The 18307-nt window shown below is 36.4% G+C and overlaps 1 long non-coding RNA gene across 1 annotated transcript in view; it reads right to left on the bottom strand.

Moving 5' to 3' along the window:
- The window catches only part of LOC135998463 (uncharacterized), a 104047-nt gene that overhangs the window by 23498 nt on the left and 62242 nt on the right, over nucleotides 1–18307 (bottom strand). Inside the window, exon 4 of the long non-coding RNA XR_010607535.1 lies at nucleotides 15667–15727. This is a non-coding gene — a long non-coding RNA (uncharacterized LOC135998463). The remainder of the gene's footprint in view (nucleotides 1–15666; nucleotides 15728–18307) is intronic.

Genomic DNA, 18307 nt, shown 5'->3' with positions numbered 1-18307 from the left:
AGGGAAGATGACAGACTCCTGAAAATCTGTGTATTTCTGTGTTTTTTTAACTATTCCCTAATGTTTGACGAATATACTAGGAAAGCCTTACACATAGATGTATCTTGCTTAATAGTATACCCCACTTATTCTACTGAAATGTCCAGTGAATTTTTCGTAATGCTGTGAGTTGTAGTCCTGGTAGGGAATAGTTTTACCTTTCTTCCATATACTGATGATAGTAATATTTTTAAGCAGATAGCATTGAACCGCTCTATATAAAGCTGACTTATCTTTAGAAAATAGATTTCATCCAACAAATTATAGAGGTTAACAAAAAGAGAACTGTTCAGACAGCTATTCTGCAAACATCATTTGGTGAAAAATTATTTAAAAATTTATGTTATGCTTTACATTTTATAATTATTCACTTTTTCTTCATGATCTTCTGTTGATTAACTTTGAACCATTGTTGTGCAGTTTCAAATGAACACTAATAATTACACTTATCGGATTATGTTATTCAGAAGATGCTAAAACATGTAAGTATAAGGATTTTTAGGATTACCGAGTCAAATATTGTAGGATAATTTTCTTTGTCTAATAGATGGTCATTAATGATCAATTCATCCTTTGGCATTGACCATTCCTACTTCTAGCAACAAGGCCCATTTCTCTTAATGAAAAAAAAAAATTTTGTCCTGAAAGAACTTGACTTTGTTAAGACTTCATTTGTACACTTCATATACTTTAATGTGTCCTCTGTAGTGGTCTTTACTTAGTCTTCATATGACTATTTCCCTGTAGCACAGAACTATCATCTGGAAGCTGGGTGAACTACTAGCTCTAAGTTTATAAAAAAAGCTCTTAAAGCTTAAGAAGGGACAATAATTCACCATATTTCCTCAATCATTTATCATTTGCCTTGCTCTTCCTTGAGTATAGATGAAGAAACTTTTATATTAACCAAATAATGAACTGGTGAAACTACATTCATGAAAATTTCACATGGGAACAAAGAAATAGATTTTTTGGTAAATAGCTTTAATTCATAAGAAACATTAATATTCTAAACTATAATATGAATTACATGAATTAGCCTCCTTGTAACCAACATACAAAAAGAAAAAACCCTTTAAGGTTACATCTCTTGCCACCATTCTGGTTGTTTTGTTTTGGTTTGGTTTTTGTTTGTTTGTTTTTGTTTGGTTTTGGTTTTGTTGGTTTTTTGTTTTTGTTTGTTTGTTTTTGTGTTTTTCTTTGTTGTTGTTTTTTGGTTTTGGTTTTGTTTTTTGGTTTTGTTTGGTTCAGTTTGTTTGGGTTTTTTTTTTAGATTCTGTAACAGATCTTCAAGATGAATATACGGAGACAACGGTTGGGAAAAAAAAAAAAAACAAACGGATATTAGGTAACGTCCTGGCAACTTTGTGTTCCACAGTATTAAAGTGAATGTGCAGGCTCGCACCAAGGAATGTTCCTAAGTATTTATCAAATACAGTCACACATTTACTTACATCCACAGGTTTAAAGTTTAAAGCAGTTTTAAAGCTGCTGATGTCCTCTGAGGCCATATAGGAGTTTTTAGAAGAGCCAGTATTTTCAAATGCTATTGCATTTAACAAAGATAGTTACATTTCCAGTATTTCAAATACCATGCTATGGACACTACTGATAAATGACGATTGGGCCAGAATTTTATTTGAATATTTTAATCTACTTCATTAAGGACTTTAATTATTTCTTATAGGCAAATTTTGTATTTTTTAGGTATTTGGATCCAGTCTAATTTGAAATGAAAAGTCAAGTTTGCTTGTATTAACTGTGGAGCTGTAAGTGAAAAATCACATTAATAAAACTAATTCACCTAATACATTTTACAGAATTTGACTTGTTCAGTATTTCCTAGTTTCACCTATATTCATTGAAATATAGACTTACATTAGTGAATACTTACTTTTCTTTATGTACAGATTCTGTTTCCATTAACACGAGTTCTGAAGTAAGCCTTCGCTCAGACTTCAGTCAGTAAGAAATGTACTCTTAGATCTTAACAATGTAACATCACATTTCACAGAATCACAGAATCACAGAATGTTAGGGATTGGAAGGGACCTCGAAAGATCATCTAGTCCAATCCTCCTGCTGGAGCAGGAACACCCAGATTTGGCTACACAGGAATATGTCCAGGTGGAATCTTTGTTTAAGAGATGCAGTGTATAAAACGCATTGACAGAAATCAACTATAAATTGGGGGCTGGCTGATGTAAGTACAGTTCCATTACATGGAAAGAAGAGAAACAATTGATAATGGTCAGAGTAGTCAAAAGAATCTTCCAACACAATTTTATTAATATTGTAAAATAGCTGTAATTCCCTCTGATGAGAAATTAGTGTCTGGTACATTAGGATTATATCTTAAAAGAAAGTATGATTTTTAGATATTTTTATTTTCCATCTCAAAACTGCCTATAAATATGATTAACTCTATGTTAATGCTTCTTTTTGTGTAAAACAAAAGCTTTGAGGATACCTTTCAGGAAGATCAAGGCAAAGAAAATATCACATTTCATAAACATATCAAGAGCCTGTTTTGCTGTTTAGCCATTTAACTTAACATGTAAGTAACCTTATAACACCAAACTCTAATTCTGAAAATGCATAACAACATTATTTGATGACTCATACCATAACTATACACATTTTCTGGTTTTTTATGTGATAGAAAAAGTAATGTTCATGTATAAGAACAGAGATGCACAAATTCTTCTCAAAACAAGAATCTGGATGTAAATATTCAAACTCCGTTTGGATCGTGAATATGCCAGTCTCAATAAGAAAAATAACTAAGGCTAAGATCTCGGTATCTCACACTGTAGATGTTGCTGTTTTAACACATTCCATATTCTGTGGATGTTTTCATAGAGTTGAAATATTTGAAACAGCTAAATTTTCTTTAAGGAGATGGAAACTTATAATGACTTGACCAGTTTAATGATATTTAGGGAATTAATGACATATTCCATTAATATGCATCATATGGAACTGCTATTATACTCTGGAAGGGACCAATAGACGACTGTTCGGTGTCTGGAAGTGATCAGCAGTCAATAACTTCATTCTCTCATAAAGCACTTAATTTTAAAAGGGAAGAAGTTCTGTAACCTCAACAACTCTTCAGTGCATGGTTTGAATCAGAAACATTGCTACTTCTAGTGCCACTGCACATACTGTTCTTATTCACGCAAATGTTTAACATTCTTGATTCTAACTAGGAATTTCCCTAAATTAAGTTTTGTGGTAACAGGCTGCAGATTAATTACAGTTCATATAAAAGCTGGGCTTTTCTTACTCTTTTTGATTCAGGCTTTTGAGTATCTCTTATTTATCATTTATGTAAATAAACCCAGCAGAAGCAAAGGAAGGGCACCCACATGAGCTAAATTCTCCCTTATGATGATACTGTGCAGTAATAATATGGCTATAATATAATCATTCGGTGTTTGTTGTCTTAGACAAGACTGAACTAACAAGCATCATTAGATACATTGCCTAACTCTGTCAGTATTAGGCAGAGTTATGGTTATCTGTGTGCCATCACAATGGATTTTCAGTTTATCTTTGAATTCTGTGGGTTCCTAATGCTCGAGAGTGTGGGATAATTTTGGGATGGTTTCAATATGTCTGGAATGTATGCTACCCTCAACTCCTATTCTTTAGACTTATCACCCTTCTAATTTAGACTTAAAGTGGGATTTCTGCTCATAAAAAAAAAAAAAAAGAAAGAAATTGAACAGGCAATACAAAAACTTATTCCCATGAGGCCTTCTGTTTATTTGCAATATGAAGGTTTTGCCTGTCAATTTTCCTTCCTTCCTTCCTTCCTTCCTTCCTTCCTTCCTTCCTTCCTTCCTTCCTTCCTTCCTTCCTTCCACACAGATAAGACTCTGTGCCTCTTGCTGCACTCTTCATTGAATAATTCAGGAGCTAAGGTTTGGTTTTGGAAAAGATAATGAAAAATTACCATTAATTATTCCCTTGCCAGCTCATCCATGTTTAGACCATTCATTTCTAAATTTTATGAACATATACTGGTAAATATTAAAAAAAAGAATCTTGTCTTTATAGAATCACTGATAGATATCAAAAATGGATAATCTATTTTTCATGCTTTACAATATCTGCTTTGAATAAAACATACAGTTTGAAAATAAGTAGGAGACTGTGGTAGCTATTTCTGCAGTATTTGTTCTGTATTTGGTAAATTTCTTACTAATTAATAAAATCATAGATTTCCAGAAGTTACAAGTTACTTATTTTCCATTAAAGTTTTGCAGTGATAATCTTCAAGGTGTCCCCTTTAAAACCACATCCTACAAAACTCAAAAAATGAGATATTTAATTTACCTTTCAGTAGATATTGAGTATGAGGGTTTGGAAAAAAGAAAATCCTGAAGAAAGGAAGGAAAAGCATTGCCCATCCATTATTTGAAAAGTAAAGTTTAACTAAGTATTATCTTTCTTAAAATATTTTCACACCACACCTCATTGACTTGTTGAAGCACTTGAGTTCAAGTTCAGTGAAAAAATTCCTTACCAAGCTTGTTTTGCAGACTTGCATTAAATCTCCAATGAAGCTTCTGAGTACAAGTTCAAATACATTAAAGGCCTAATCAATAAAACTGGAAAGCAGCCTTGCAAATCACGTTGCCCACTAAGAACAGTCATTAAATTAGAGTCAAATCAAATTACACAATAACTAACACCGGTCACTGCTCACGTATGAGAAGGTATCCTTAACACAAACCTCCACCTGCCCAATGATGCACGCAGCCCGATGTTTGCTCCAGACTTCCAGGGTTGCCCCTTGGTGAGGATTCCCACGTCCTTGGCTCCTGGCTCAGGGAGCTGTCTGAGCCCAGCCCCATGGCCTTGAATCACAGCCTTTATCCGCTTTGGTATTTCCAGCAGCTCGCACAGCCAATAAATAATGCATTCATTAGGCAGGCTGCATGGTTACTTCCATAGACCAATACTTGGACTTATTTTAGCCAAAAAAATCCCAACCTGACTCACAGCTACACTCGATTCCTTTCTTTTGGGCACAACATCACCTGTACGTGTCCTTGGTGGGGTGCTGGGGTGGCCGCAGCCCCCACGTCACCCCTGCCCAACAGCGCAGAAGGGTCCACAGGTTCCTGCTGGTGCTGAGGGCAGAGGCAGCAGTGCCCAGGCCGCACTCCCATCATTGGCCTTTGCAGCAGGGGGCTGGGGACAACACGGTCTCCCACAGCAGACAACTTCTCCACAGTGCAGGGCAAGGGGAGGGAAGGAGCCATGTATCCCCTTCCTGCCCCCGTGTAGCTGGCAGTAGTGCCAATAGGTGACTCGGGTGTGCAAACTGCTTGCTGTTTAAGTTGTTGGCCTCAACCTGGACAGAGCATAAAGCTTTAAGCTGAATTTTAATTTTACTAAATTTTATTAAACGCTCACATTTTACAAAGCTGAGCATGTTGGCTCTAACTACATTGTTTATATTGTCTTGCTTTACGACAGCAAGAGTAGAGAAATTAGAGGGCTATTTTCTCATAAAAGTGGCTAAGCATGTATCGGCGCTCCACGTTTAGGTAAGTGTCTCACATACAGAAGCATGACCTAGAGGCAGCACCAACCAGCTCATAGAGTTAACATCCATTATGAAGCTTATGGTCTGAAAGCTGTAAAAATGCCTTTGCACCTGACGTTTCTCTTTTAAAACTTGCCCAGATGTTGTAAGTCAACAGGATGCAGCTTCCTAAGTACTCAAGACATTCTGGGAAAAAGGTAGGATCACTTCAAAATGTTACATTAAGCATGAGTTAGGTTCTTAGACTTGGCATGTGAATTTACATTTTGGCCATTCCAATATAGCTATACTTCAAAACTGAAATAATAATGAAGAAACCTCTAAATTCTTATATCAGAAGCTAACCTTTCAGAAGAACAATGTACTTTGCAGTGGTTTATAACAATGACTGCCAAAACTCCCCTTATCACCACAGGAGTCATGTACTTCACAAGTCACATCCTGACTAAATGCCATCTAAAGATAAAAATACATTTTTAGCAAAAAACCTCCCTGTGGCTGCAGCCAGACTGCCAGCTGTGGTACTTCAGATGGACTTGAGCATCCAGTCTCATCTCCACGTTCGTGTGCGCCACAATCAATACAGGCTGACTACTACTGAGAATTTTCAGAAACTGCCTTCTTATACAGCCAGTGATGAGACACGAGGGCAACATGCGAATTAAGTGGTCTGAACTTAGTTCTTTCCAATACACAACTGGAAATAAATATTTGGGCAGTAGGGCTGAAGAAATTAAAAGTGAATACGGTAAGATACATACCATTGGATAAATCTAGCCTAACTACAGATCAAAAGTTGTTATCATTTGGACAAAGGAGCAAAGCACATCACTTAGGATTGAGCTGAACAGCTACATTGGTTCTCTGGTCCCCGTACTCCAGCTCACAAAGATATCTGTGCACAGTGATATCAGTTTTGGCAGTGGCCCTCAGACATGAGGGTCTGGGGGCCCAGTCACTGCTTGAATCAGCTTTGCCACTAAGATTGGTGACCTTAACAAAACTTCCTTAAAACTGCCTTGAGTCTCCTTCTGTACAGGTCTGCACTCTGCTGTGAAAAGAAGCCCTTTTCAGCAGCTCAGTTACAGTTTAGTTCAACATAGTACAAATCATACTTCAATAAAAATTCTACACCCCAAAATCCCGCTTCCCCATAAAATACTCAACTGACCCAGGCAAATCTGGGGGTTCAAAGCACTTACAGAGTAAATGTCCTTCGGTTGTGTAAACTAAGGGTATTTGGGCTTTTTGAAGAGGTGGGGAGGCTGGAGATGGAAATACCCTCAAAAAGTCCAAGATTCATGGGACAAGCTATGATATAGAATAGCAGCCAAGGATCCCCAACTCAGGACACATGAATAGTAGGGGTATGTTGAAACCATGTCTCCAGCTTTCCTGGTCACAGACTACAGTTGAATCCACTTCCAGATCCAGACTGAACATCTTTCTAGGGTAACTTTCCAGGAAACCAACTATTCACAGGGACGTAGCATGCTCCAAATGCTGTTCCTAGTCTAAAGGAGAAGTTCTTTCAAGTGATGGTGAAGTTATCATGTGAAAGTTCCCATTTGATGACTTCTTCCTCAAATGGGAAGTTAACAAATTTGTCTTAGCAAACTAATTGCAATGAATGAGATGAAGAATTTGGGGGGTTGTATTTTTTTTTTTTTTTTAATATCAGTGTAGTGCCATGCAAAAAAACCCAAACCCAAGAGTATACATCCATAAACATACATATAAAACATTTCCAAGACTGACGGTCATCTTTCCTCAGAAATATAAATCTGTTTCGATACTGAAGTCACCACAAGCCTGGATGCATGTTATGAAAGAGTGAGCCTTGCAGTGTCCAGGGACTTTGCTTGAAAAAAATTACACTCACACAGAGTTTGAGCAAAGTCAATCCCATGGTCTCAAACCAGATTACTAAGGTGGTAGTACCAAACAGCTTGTTCTCCTTCCAAAGTTGGAGAGTCATAGCAGAGAGGCCTCATGGAGGACTTGGTTTGAGTAAGCATTTGCTTTTTTCTAACTTTATGAATGTGGCAGTGATCCCACTCTTCTCTCAAGCCGTCAAGGTATTCACTGTCCATCCCTGTTGCTGGTATATCTGCAATGCTCTACATTCTTTGCCATGACTATCATTCTGTCAGGAAATGAAGAATCAAAAAAGGACCAGTGGAGGAATGTGTGCAAACCAAAAGTTTATGGAGACGAAACAAGAAAAACGAAGGGACCTGCATTTCCCAGATAAAGCAGAGAAAAACCTAGGTAAATCACTCTCAACCACGGAGATAAACCTTTAGTTGAGGAGACTCATAGCATTCAGACAAAGGCAATGTATGCATAATATATCTATGTTAACTACATGCAAGAAAATATAAAATGTACATCCTTGCTTTTCACCCAATCACAAAAGTGAAGTAGGCACTATACAAGGCTGTTCTGACTCTTAGAAAAATCATTAGTCTGGTATTCTGTATCTGTGTCATTTTGCTGAGACTCTTGGTACAATGGTTAGAGCATATCAGCACCAGTCTTACTCAGCCAGACAAATATATTAGTCAGAAAGCCTCAAAATACTGTTATTTAGGGGTGAGATCTTTCTATTAGAGTGAGATGCAACAAAGGCAGTAGAGAGCAATAGGATTCATGCTTATTTTTCTGTAAGATCAAGTAATATATTGATCACACTTGCAAAAGAAAGGATAAGGGGACAGTAGCCAGGTATTTCTGAACAGAGGAGAATGTCATGCTGGAAAAAGGGTGGCATGATCTTTGACTTTTTATTCAGATTTTGCAAGTATTCTTGAAATTACTTCATCAATGAGAGGCCCGTTCTTACTGTTTCTAGAAGTAGCATAAAAAAAAGAGGTGGAAGGAACAAAACAAGATAAGAATTTGCCTGAAATCTCCATATAAGTGATATAATTTACAATAAAATACAGCTGAAATATCCAGAAGCCTTGTACAAAATTAAACTCTACCAAAACGATCACGCTGATGTAAATATTTTTAGTATGTGAGGAAAGACAAAGCTGAAACCATTTAGTTCTTCTGTACTATGTAATGCAAAAGCATTAGCTTTTCAATCTTGTATTTAACCGTGCTTAAAAGCAATATTCACATTTAAACAGGGCCTGCCAGACGTATTTAATTTTAGTTTTATTAAAAATACCAGAAGCTGCTCTTAATAGATAAATTAATGTCATATGAAACCACATCAAAAAAATTTGAAAAATTTCAAATGCACTTCTATTCCAACTTTATCAGCTAAGCAACCTATCACAAGTCTCTAGCTGAAGAGTTTCAATAAACAAGTTTCAGAGATTACTAAGGGCTGTTTGTCATTTTTAAAGGACAGATTTGCAAGGAGAACCCTTTCTGGGATTGCTTTTAAATATTTTACCACATTCTTTACTTAAAAATCTCTAAATTACTTCAACTTATTTGAAGACGAGAGGAAGTTAAATGAACCATGAGACCAAGGAAAACTTGACATTTTCTTTTGTTGAAGTAGAACGACAAAAACATAAAGTACATCAGCTACAGAGAAAAAAAAATCTATAACGACTTTCAACTTTTATAATGTAGATCTATAGGATTATTCATAAAATAGATCATATTAACTATATTGACCCATATTCACTCATATACTTTTGACTCTTTTGTGCTATTTCAACAGCACAAAATTACTAAAAATGTGCTTTACCTACTCTGGTAAGCTGGATTAATGGCAGCTTTATTCCACAGAAAGCTCTCAAAATGGCTGGGCCCAAAACACCCAAGCTCTGTTAGTGCATCCAACCCACGGTTATTAACTCTGAAACATCCCTTTAACTCTGTTTTCTTTGGACATGCCTCTGGATACAGGCACTGTGGGCTGCAGAAGGAAATCCAAACTCTCCCCAGCTCTCTGAAGTGACTTAGCTCTAAAGACAAACAGGATCTGGCATTAAAGCCAGTTTTTGCCGTTTCTGTGTTGGGAACCAGGGTTAAGGCCTTGAATCACGCTTAATCTTTACCAAGGAAATTGTGGGAAGCAAAAGGGTGCTGGGCAGGTCAGCGTCTCTGCGGCCAGTTTTTCTATGGGACCAAACTTGTGAAACTTTTAGGACCTGTGTCTCTCAAAGAAACCACTGGGAGTTGCAGATCCACTGGATCTCGAGATTTGTCCCAAAATACCCTACTGGATATTTCTTCTATGTGCAAGAAGCAAAGTAAAGGCACAAGGATGATAACATTATGGCTTACTTACAGGAACAAACACTGTTTGATGGGCCCTAGACTGGAACACATCCATGTGTAGCTGTGTTACAAAGTGCATGTATTTCCTACAGAAGCAACATAGCAATATAATGCTGGGTACTACATGACTGACTAATATTCCAACTGCACTGTAAAGCTAAAAAACGCCAGACTGTGCCTAAAACGGACAATATGTTTCATGACTTTAAAATGAAATCACGGAAGACCTAACTCCATCCAGCTGTTCTTAATAGAGCTTTTTCTCCCCTTTGCTTTTCATTCTCTACCTTAATCCGCTTCAAAATTACCTCACGATCTCATTTATTTTTGCTCGTAACATGATAACTCTTACAGAAACAATGTACTGCACATTACTGGGCAAGAAACCTAAATTAAAGAACAGAGAAAGAAAACCAGAAAATGTATATTCATTAAAGCTGGTGATGCTGCAATGGAAATTTGCATAGCAACCTGCAACTATGCCTGATAGAATTACAAATTTATCCCGCATTTGAAGGACAGATGAAACATTCCCACATTTTCTGCATCAGTCATTTCTATTCGGTTCAGCTTAGTATAAACAATCCCCCTTATTTTGCAACTAATTGAAGAATTAATATAAAAGGATTGAACACCTGTTGCGCTGTTGGCAGAAAACAGCAATTACAATGTTTCTTTCCATTGGACTTAAACTACAAAAGAAAAAATTTAAAATAGAAAAGGAAGAAAACATACTGATGACCGGAGTCCTTTTGAATCCACAGAGGATATTATAGTTTTTATTCAGATTGTGAGTGTTCCCTGTTAAGCTTCATCAGTTGATCAAGGTCTCCTCTCTATTCCCCCATTTAGTCATTGCCCCCTTAAGCGTTTTCCATTAACTTGGAGTAGCTCTGATTCACTCAACCTCCTCTCTCCCACACACTTTAACACAAGCTTAAAATCCATTGTACATCTACCTAACCATCATGCAGATCATCTTTACCAATTTCCTATTACAAATATTAATCACTGAAAATAAATGCTATTAAAAAGAGACACTAAATCCATTTTTGTCACCTTTTTTATTTCTTATCTAGGAAAGTAATTAGGTAAACCTTAAGCTGAGGTAGAGAGTCAAACATAGGGATCTGTAAGCAAGTCATTTTTTTCAACAGGCAGAATTGAAAGGAAAGCAATAACCAAAACACAAGGAAGCATCACATCCACTTTAAATAAACATTCTTAACTTTTCTTGCTCATGTAAAACCTAAGCCAATTAAATGTTGGAAATGTCAAATATTTTGTTATGGTCACCTGCAATAAAAGTAAACCAAGAAATGCAGGGATTCAAAATACCCTGGAGAAAGACCTATTTTCATTAACTTGGCAGCTCTGGGACCACAGCCTCCACTCCTGCGTGGAAAAAACATCTCTCTCTCTCTCCTCAGCCCACAGGAGTCCTGCATGTCCACAGCCCACATCAGTGGTGTCCCTGCAACCACTGCACCACATGGGCATGGCCCAGCTCCTTTGCTTTATATCAACAAACCTTAAAGCATTTTCCAGCAAAATTACCACTATTACTATTACTAATTATGAATTATTAAACTCTACTCTTTACACTTTTAATGGAAAAGTGTCTGGAAACAGTATCAGCTTTTCCCAACTATTTTGGAATAAGCGTTTCTGTCTGGTCCAGATGCTCCTACATCGGCAGTAATGCCTTCCATCACATTGAGGAGAGTGCATCTTTCAGGTAATTTTCAGAAGCAGGCCCCACTTAAATAAATTATGGTGGATATACAGCCACAGTCCTTTTCCCTCTTGTTTCATACCTGTTTCTGGGAATGGCCAAACTGTAAAAATACTCAATATTTTTTCTTTCTTTGATAAGATACCTACTTATGGGATGTACACATCATCCCATCTCATTTTTTTGTTTATTTTTCCAGGATAGAGAAGACTGAAAACCAGCATGAAATGGGAATGCACAACTTGGGGCATAAAATTCCACTAGCACACCTTCATCTCCCTATTCAGACTGGGATCAAATACACATTTTTTTTGCCTTGGTGCATTCTATTATTGCTTTTTTTTCAAAAAAAAAAAGCATGCCAGACGTACAGGTGACACAGGGGTTGTGGAGGGCTCATTCTGTCTGTGGCACCCGACCCACATGGGTGGAGGAACCTGGTGCTGGGACCTGCCGCTACCAGCAGCGCCCAGTGCTTTGGGAACTGCCCGCCTGGGGAATGGGACTTCTCCAGGTCCTGCTGAGTTAGGAAGATAATCAGAGCCTCAGTCAGGGCCAAAACTGACAAGGGCCTTGGGGGTCAGGGTCAGGCTGTGTAAGGACATGGGCGCCGAGACCCCAGAGCAGGATTAGGTGAGTGGCACATGAGTCATGACACAGTGGAAACACAGGTGGGGCTGCGGGTCATTTGGATCTGTGTTCATAACACTGAGTTGTGGGGGCATAAAGAAAAAATATCATAAATCCAAGGAAGATCAGTATCAACTTGTGACACTGCCCACCGCTATGCAAGCAGCAGCGTGCAACATTTTTTGTAAAGTATTACGAGGACAGAAAAAAATTGTTCTTTTCCCTTTAAGAAAGAATGTGCACCTGTATAGCAACAGCAACAAAAAACAACTGTATAGGATAAGCTATTTCTATGGAGAAACAATAAAGCATTAAATACTTGATATTTTTCTGAATTTATAAATCAAAATAAACTTTTAAAGCTTTCGTGTTAATGGAATTAGAATCATCATCAGTCTTTCCTTAAGCGTCTGCAGTACGTAGTCACAGTCCATTAAGAGAACATGTTAGCATTGTTCATAACAGGATGTAAATGAAATAATCAAGTAATCAGGACTATTTCAACATCAAGAGTGATTATTATGTACAGCCATGACACAATACCTTTTTGCATACTTTCCCTGATCAGATTAAAGTGGTGATGAATTCCTCGATGGCTCAAGTGTGCTCCAAGGAAAGCTAGAAGGTTGTACAGTTAACTCCCAGGGTGTAACTCTAAACCATACAACCTACTACCTCAACTCGGATGCACACAGCTTCCGACGGTGACCATAAAGTCTTCTTCACTTCTTCGGCCTTTCTTTGAAATGTGACAGCAGCCACAGGCTTTATATATTTCCCACGGGGGCAGGTTTTCAACTGCAGCTATTCTCCACTTTTCAGATGATACGGCATATTCTTAGATAGATTTTTCTACTGCAGAGGTAGAATATCTGTTCTACCCTGTTTACATATGTATAGAGATACATATATGTGTGTTTTATGTGTATTTATATATACATACGTATTTGACAGGAATGATGCAAGTCCAACTACATTTCTGGAAAGAAATGACCATTTGGTCATATTTTACAATAAAAATAAAATATAATTATCTTCTTCTTTCTTTGGGGGTTTGTTGTTGTTGTTGGTTTTGTTGTTGTTTTCCCCCCTACATTTTTTGAATGTAATACCATGTAATGGTATATTTAATAAAGCCAGTAACAGGTATATCCTACTATCCCTCACTGGAAACCCTACAATTCCCTCACACCTCCTTGTAAATTCTAATATTAAGCCAAAGGTGCTTAAAGCAACCAAGAAACAACAAGTCACTTAACCAAGTTTGAAGATAAGGCAATGGGCAGCATTCCAAAAACAATATATAGTTTTGTACACTCACTTGGGCTTGTTGTCAAATACCACTGCCGCGTATGCTACATACATACACTTTTGCCAGATCACCATACTGACACAGACCCATAGAAGCGAGCTTGTGCAGTGCGTTTCAACACAAGATCGGATCTACGGGTTTATGCCAATTGGCATCGTTGATTAGCATTTTCCTTTTACAGTGAGACGCAGAAGACTTTAAACAAATAAACATATGAAGCAAAGTAAGAACAGTATTTAAGAGTTAAAATACTACCATCTATTGCAAAGAAGGCTACTTTGAGTGTAACTGCATAAATGGCAGATGCACCAAACAAGCCAAAGACTTGTAACTAGTTTGTTTTTTGAAAAGGGAAGAAAAAATACTTTTTTAACAGATTGACGGCACAACATTATTTTGTCTTCAGCAGGAATTAATGTCCTTTTGCACACACTTTGCCTTACTGATGAACTCCCAACTCGCGACAACTTGCATCTGACTATGGCATGCACACAGCAGGCAAGACTGGAATTCATAATCGGATGTGAAATAGAAGTGAACAATACAGGTTTGTCCTTTGTGTCTGAGCTCATATCATATACTACAACCCAAAATAAAAATCACTTCACCGAATCTGAAAAGCAACAAGGCACACTAGAGTACAGCTACCGTACAATATTACAAAGACTGCTTAGCTATTTCTTCATATTACAGGGCATTAAGTAATGCTTGACAATAACTTGTTGATTAAAAGATGCCTATTAATCAAAGCAAAGAAGTTAATTTGTGTATTTTATTCACTAATCCTCTCATCAATGCTATTCCCTAATAATAAGAATGAAAGTAGAAACACAATCTTGCAATACTTCAGGGTTAACTCCCACAGCAAATACTTTCTTCTTGTGACCGGCAAGTGGTACGACACAAATTATCATGCACTGAATGTAAGCTGTCCTACCCAACAGATTGAAAACAGGTCCTCTGAGGCAATAACTAGTAATTGAGAAAGGTGAGACACAGATAAAGTTTTATAACTTACATATTCTAAATGAGAGCATTGATAAACACTGCATCTTTAAGCATCGTATCTGACACATCTGAAAAACTTGTAACAATAGAGCCACAAATGCATTTGTAAGATACAGGCATAAGAAGCAGGTAGAATGTTAAAGCCACGTGGTATAGAAAGGTCTTTTATGATTTTAGTGGATTACTGGAATCTGTATCTGAATAAGATTTTAATGCCTGCCTTCCACCAGTTCCCACTGAAGGCCTGTTTCTGCCATTGCTAGTCGGGCAAAAATGCTTTCAAGAGAATGAGTGCTGTCAATAACAAAGTTTTTGAATCAGGGCAATGCTTCATTTTCTTTCAGACTGAAACATGCATTTCTAGTTCAGTCATGACATCTGAGCATTAGCAAATAACCTTTTTTTTCTTGTTTTCTTTTTTTTTTTTTTAATTTAGTGGATTAAATCTTGCACATCAAAACATAGCCTTTTCCATTTTAAAATAATGTTCATTTATTTTCTGGATCAATCTGTTTTAAACCTGCTTTCACTTCACATACAACACTTCAGTAATCAGAAGGAATGATATTTTTATAATTGTTTTCTGCTGACACTGAAGAGATATGTAAGACAAGAACTCAAACTAGAATAGTTATCCTAGTATCAGAAATAAGTATGCAGACTGCATATGTAATTTACTGAATGATTGTAATAAGTGCTATAAAATCACTTCTCCAATTTTCCTTTTCCTTTTTTTTTTTTTTGTGAATAGAAGAGATATTCCACATTTCAAAAATAATTGGTCAATGCATTATAGTTTTATATTGGCAAATAGACACATGTACTATAAATATACTAGTAATATACTACTAAATACATCTATGTTATTTATTCACTAGGCATAACAAAAGAACAAATTATGTATTGATCTTTCAATTCATTCTAAAGCTTCATGGAAACACAGAGTACAAAGGCTACTTAAACTGCAATATTCCCTACAGAAAATAATTATAACAAAAGTTTAATACATATCTGTGAAATCATATTTATAGGCTCTTTTAAGGAAAGAAATTCTTTTAAAGATAATCTGCTTCATGTTCTTGCCATTAACTTTATTTTAACAAAAAAAAAAAATTAAGATCACTGTATTACCTTCGCTGAATTCTGGTATAATTAACTTCTTCAGTTTCCTTTTTCGTTTTTTTTTTTTTCACTAAAACAAAAAGTGAGAGAAAGATTTTAAAATATCTGTTTTATGTAAAGTGTTTTCAGAACAACATGAAACATACACAAAATTAGTAATTATGCTTTTAAGATATAAAATCGACTCACTGCTGACGCCCCTTTCAGGGCCATGGGAAGACATGCTGTGAACACGCACACTTTGGCAAAGGGACTATTTAATTTAGTATTTACTAGGGTTTTTTTCACCCCACAAATATTTTAAATTTATTAGGAATTCCGGAAGGGAAGGAGCATGCCTAACAAAAATAAACAGTTTTTATCAAATAGTGCATATAATGAGGTAATTTGGTAGGGAACTTCATAAAAATACTGGGATAAACTAAATAGCTTAAATCAAGAAATGTTTGCAAAATTTTACGGAAAGAAAAAAAAAAGTGATTACTATGATCAGACGTAGAAACTTTAAAAGTTCTTTTAAGATAATGCAAGCCTTGGTTCCTCAACAGACCGAGGTACTAATGACATACTATTGGGGAGGGCAGTATCACCATAAATCTAAGAAACACTTTCTGGTACAAACTGGGCAAATGGAGGTATATGTGTCATATACATAAGGTCTCTGTTCAGCAATTTCCCAGAATTCATTGCAGAACAACAAAAATATAAAGTAGCAAAATTAGCAAATAATCTCAGAAGTTACTGTAAAATCAGCAATGTATAAAAAGTGAAACACGTGTTAAAACAATTCTACTTTTTAAAGTCATAATATATTTATAAAGCTTTTTATTAGACAAACACCTACCAAGAACATTTTAGAAAAAATACCAGAGTTTTTGAGGAAAAAAACATTGGAAGTTTCAAAGTAATTTCTAGCTGAGGACATCCGTATTTTTAACATAAATTAAAAAGGCTAGGAAAATATTAAAAAAAAAATTCTGAAGCACATAAAACACCAATTTGGCTGAGCTTTTTCAAAATCTGTCAGTCAGAATGAATTTTGCTATACACTCTTCTAATTGCCTAGTAATATGGTACAACAGACAGACAAATGCTCTAAGAAAAAGGCTCTACTAAAGCATCATATGTTCAAAACTTACTGTAACTCTGCATGCATTTATCACAAACATTCTGAATTGATATCTTAAACACTGTTTTCAGCTATTCCTGGACAAGTGCTGCTTTACCGAACATCTTAAAATAGTCACTGTTACTAGCTGCAAACAAGGCTTACTTCATGAATGTCCCAATAATGTGACTTTTCTTCCAGTGCTTATTAAACTGAATTCTTTGTAATGGATTTAGATACAAATCGTAAGAAAAGCATATATGAATTAACTCGATAATAACTTTAATATAATGGCTATAAGAGCGATCCTTTCTAACAGTTCGACAGGTTTTTTTTTTTTTCTCTTCCCTTCTTTAGAAACCGAAAGCATGAGTCACACCATAAAAAAAAGCATTTACTTTCCTTAGCAACCAGATCTAAATACTCACAACTTTCTTAGAGATAACCAAAGCTTAGACTGAATAAATGTAACATTAAGGTCTTTGCATAACTCCAGTGTTTAGCTAAGACAAAATGTGCCTAACCACTTATTTCTACAGATCCTCTATTTTTTGTTTACTTTCTAGTTTTAGCAGTATTAGATCAAACATACCGCAAAAAACCTAGTTTTTAAAAGTGTGAACAGCTGAGTACATTAAAATTAATACACAAGGACTCAGTTTGAAACAACATGTTTAAAACAGCTTAAAAAGGAAAAAGAGGAAAAAAAGAAAATGAAGCTATACCTGATATGAAAGGTACGTTTTCACCCAGTGCCAAATACTGCTATATGAGCAATAGTGGAAAAAAAAAAAATCATTCCTTCTTTCTTTTTTTTTTTTGGTTTTTTTTGTTTTTTTACTAAAAGAATCAATCTCCTAGGCTCAATTTGTTACACTGTTTTAAAAAGCTCTAACACATCCTGATGTCTCTGTAGTGAAACATGCCAGGTTTTGGGGTTTTTTTTGAAGCAGGAGAGTCACTTTTTTTTTTTTTTTCCTGCACTCTTGTATGTAGGACAAACTCAGATTTGTTTCTTCTTCTTAGGGCTCCTGTTCTTTCTCGGAAGAAGACCAGGATGCCTGTCTTCTCTCTCGTGCGCTCTTCTCGGAATTCCAGGCACAAAGCACTGCGCAAAAGCTGCACCAATCCTTGCCGCAACTGCCTGCACAGGACTAGAGGTGGGGAGAGACCAGAAAATTCACCTCGCCCCTGCGCTGGTTTTATAAATGGGGATTGCACAAATCTGCCGGAGCAAAGGGGTGAAAAGGCACGATGCCAGTTTGCTACACTATGCTGCAATGATCTCACGTTCAATGCTGTCGCCCCGTTTGCCCGGTTCAAATGCCTGTTCATTAAACAGGAGGAAGGAAGGAAAAAAAAAAAGGCAGAAAAATGAAAAAACAACTTTTATCCTTCAAGCACTCAGGAGGGCTGTTCTGAACTACAGGTCAGCAATAAAAAAATAAAACAGACAGTTAAAATGCAGTTATGAGTCATAAATATTCTGCTTATATTTTCTTTCTTTCTTTTTTCTATTTGGAGATAAGAAGCAGAATTTAT

This window comes from Caloenas nicobarica, chromosome 1 (assembly GCF_036013445.1).
Source record: "Caloenas nicobarica isolate bCalNic1 chromosome 1, bCalNic1.hap1, whole genome shotgun sequence".
NCBI lineage: Eukaryota > Metazoa > Chordata > Aves > Columbiformes > Columbidae > Caloenas > Caloenas nicobarica.
This window is presented reverse-complemented; position numbering and strand designations above follow the sequence as displayed.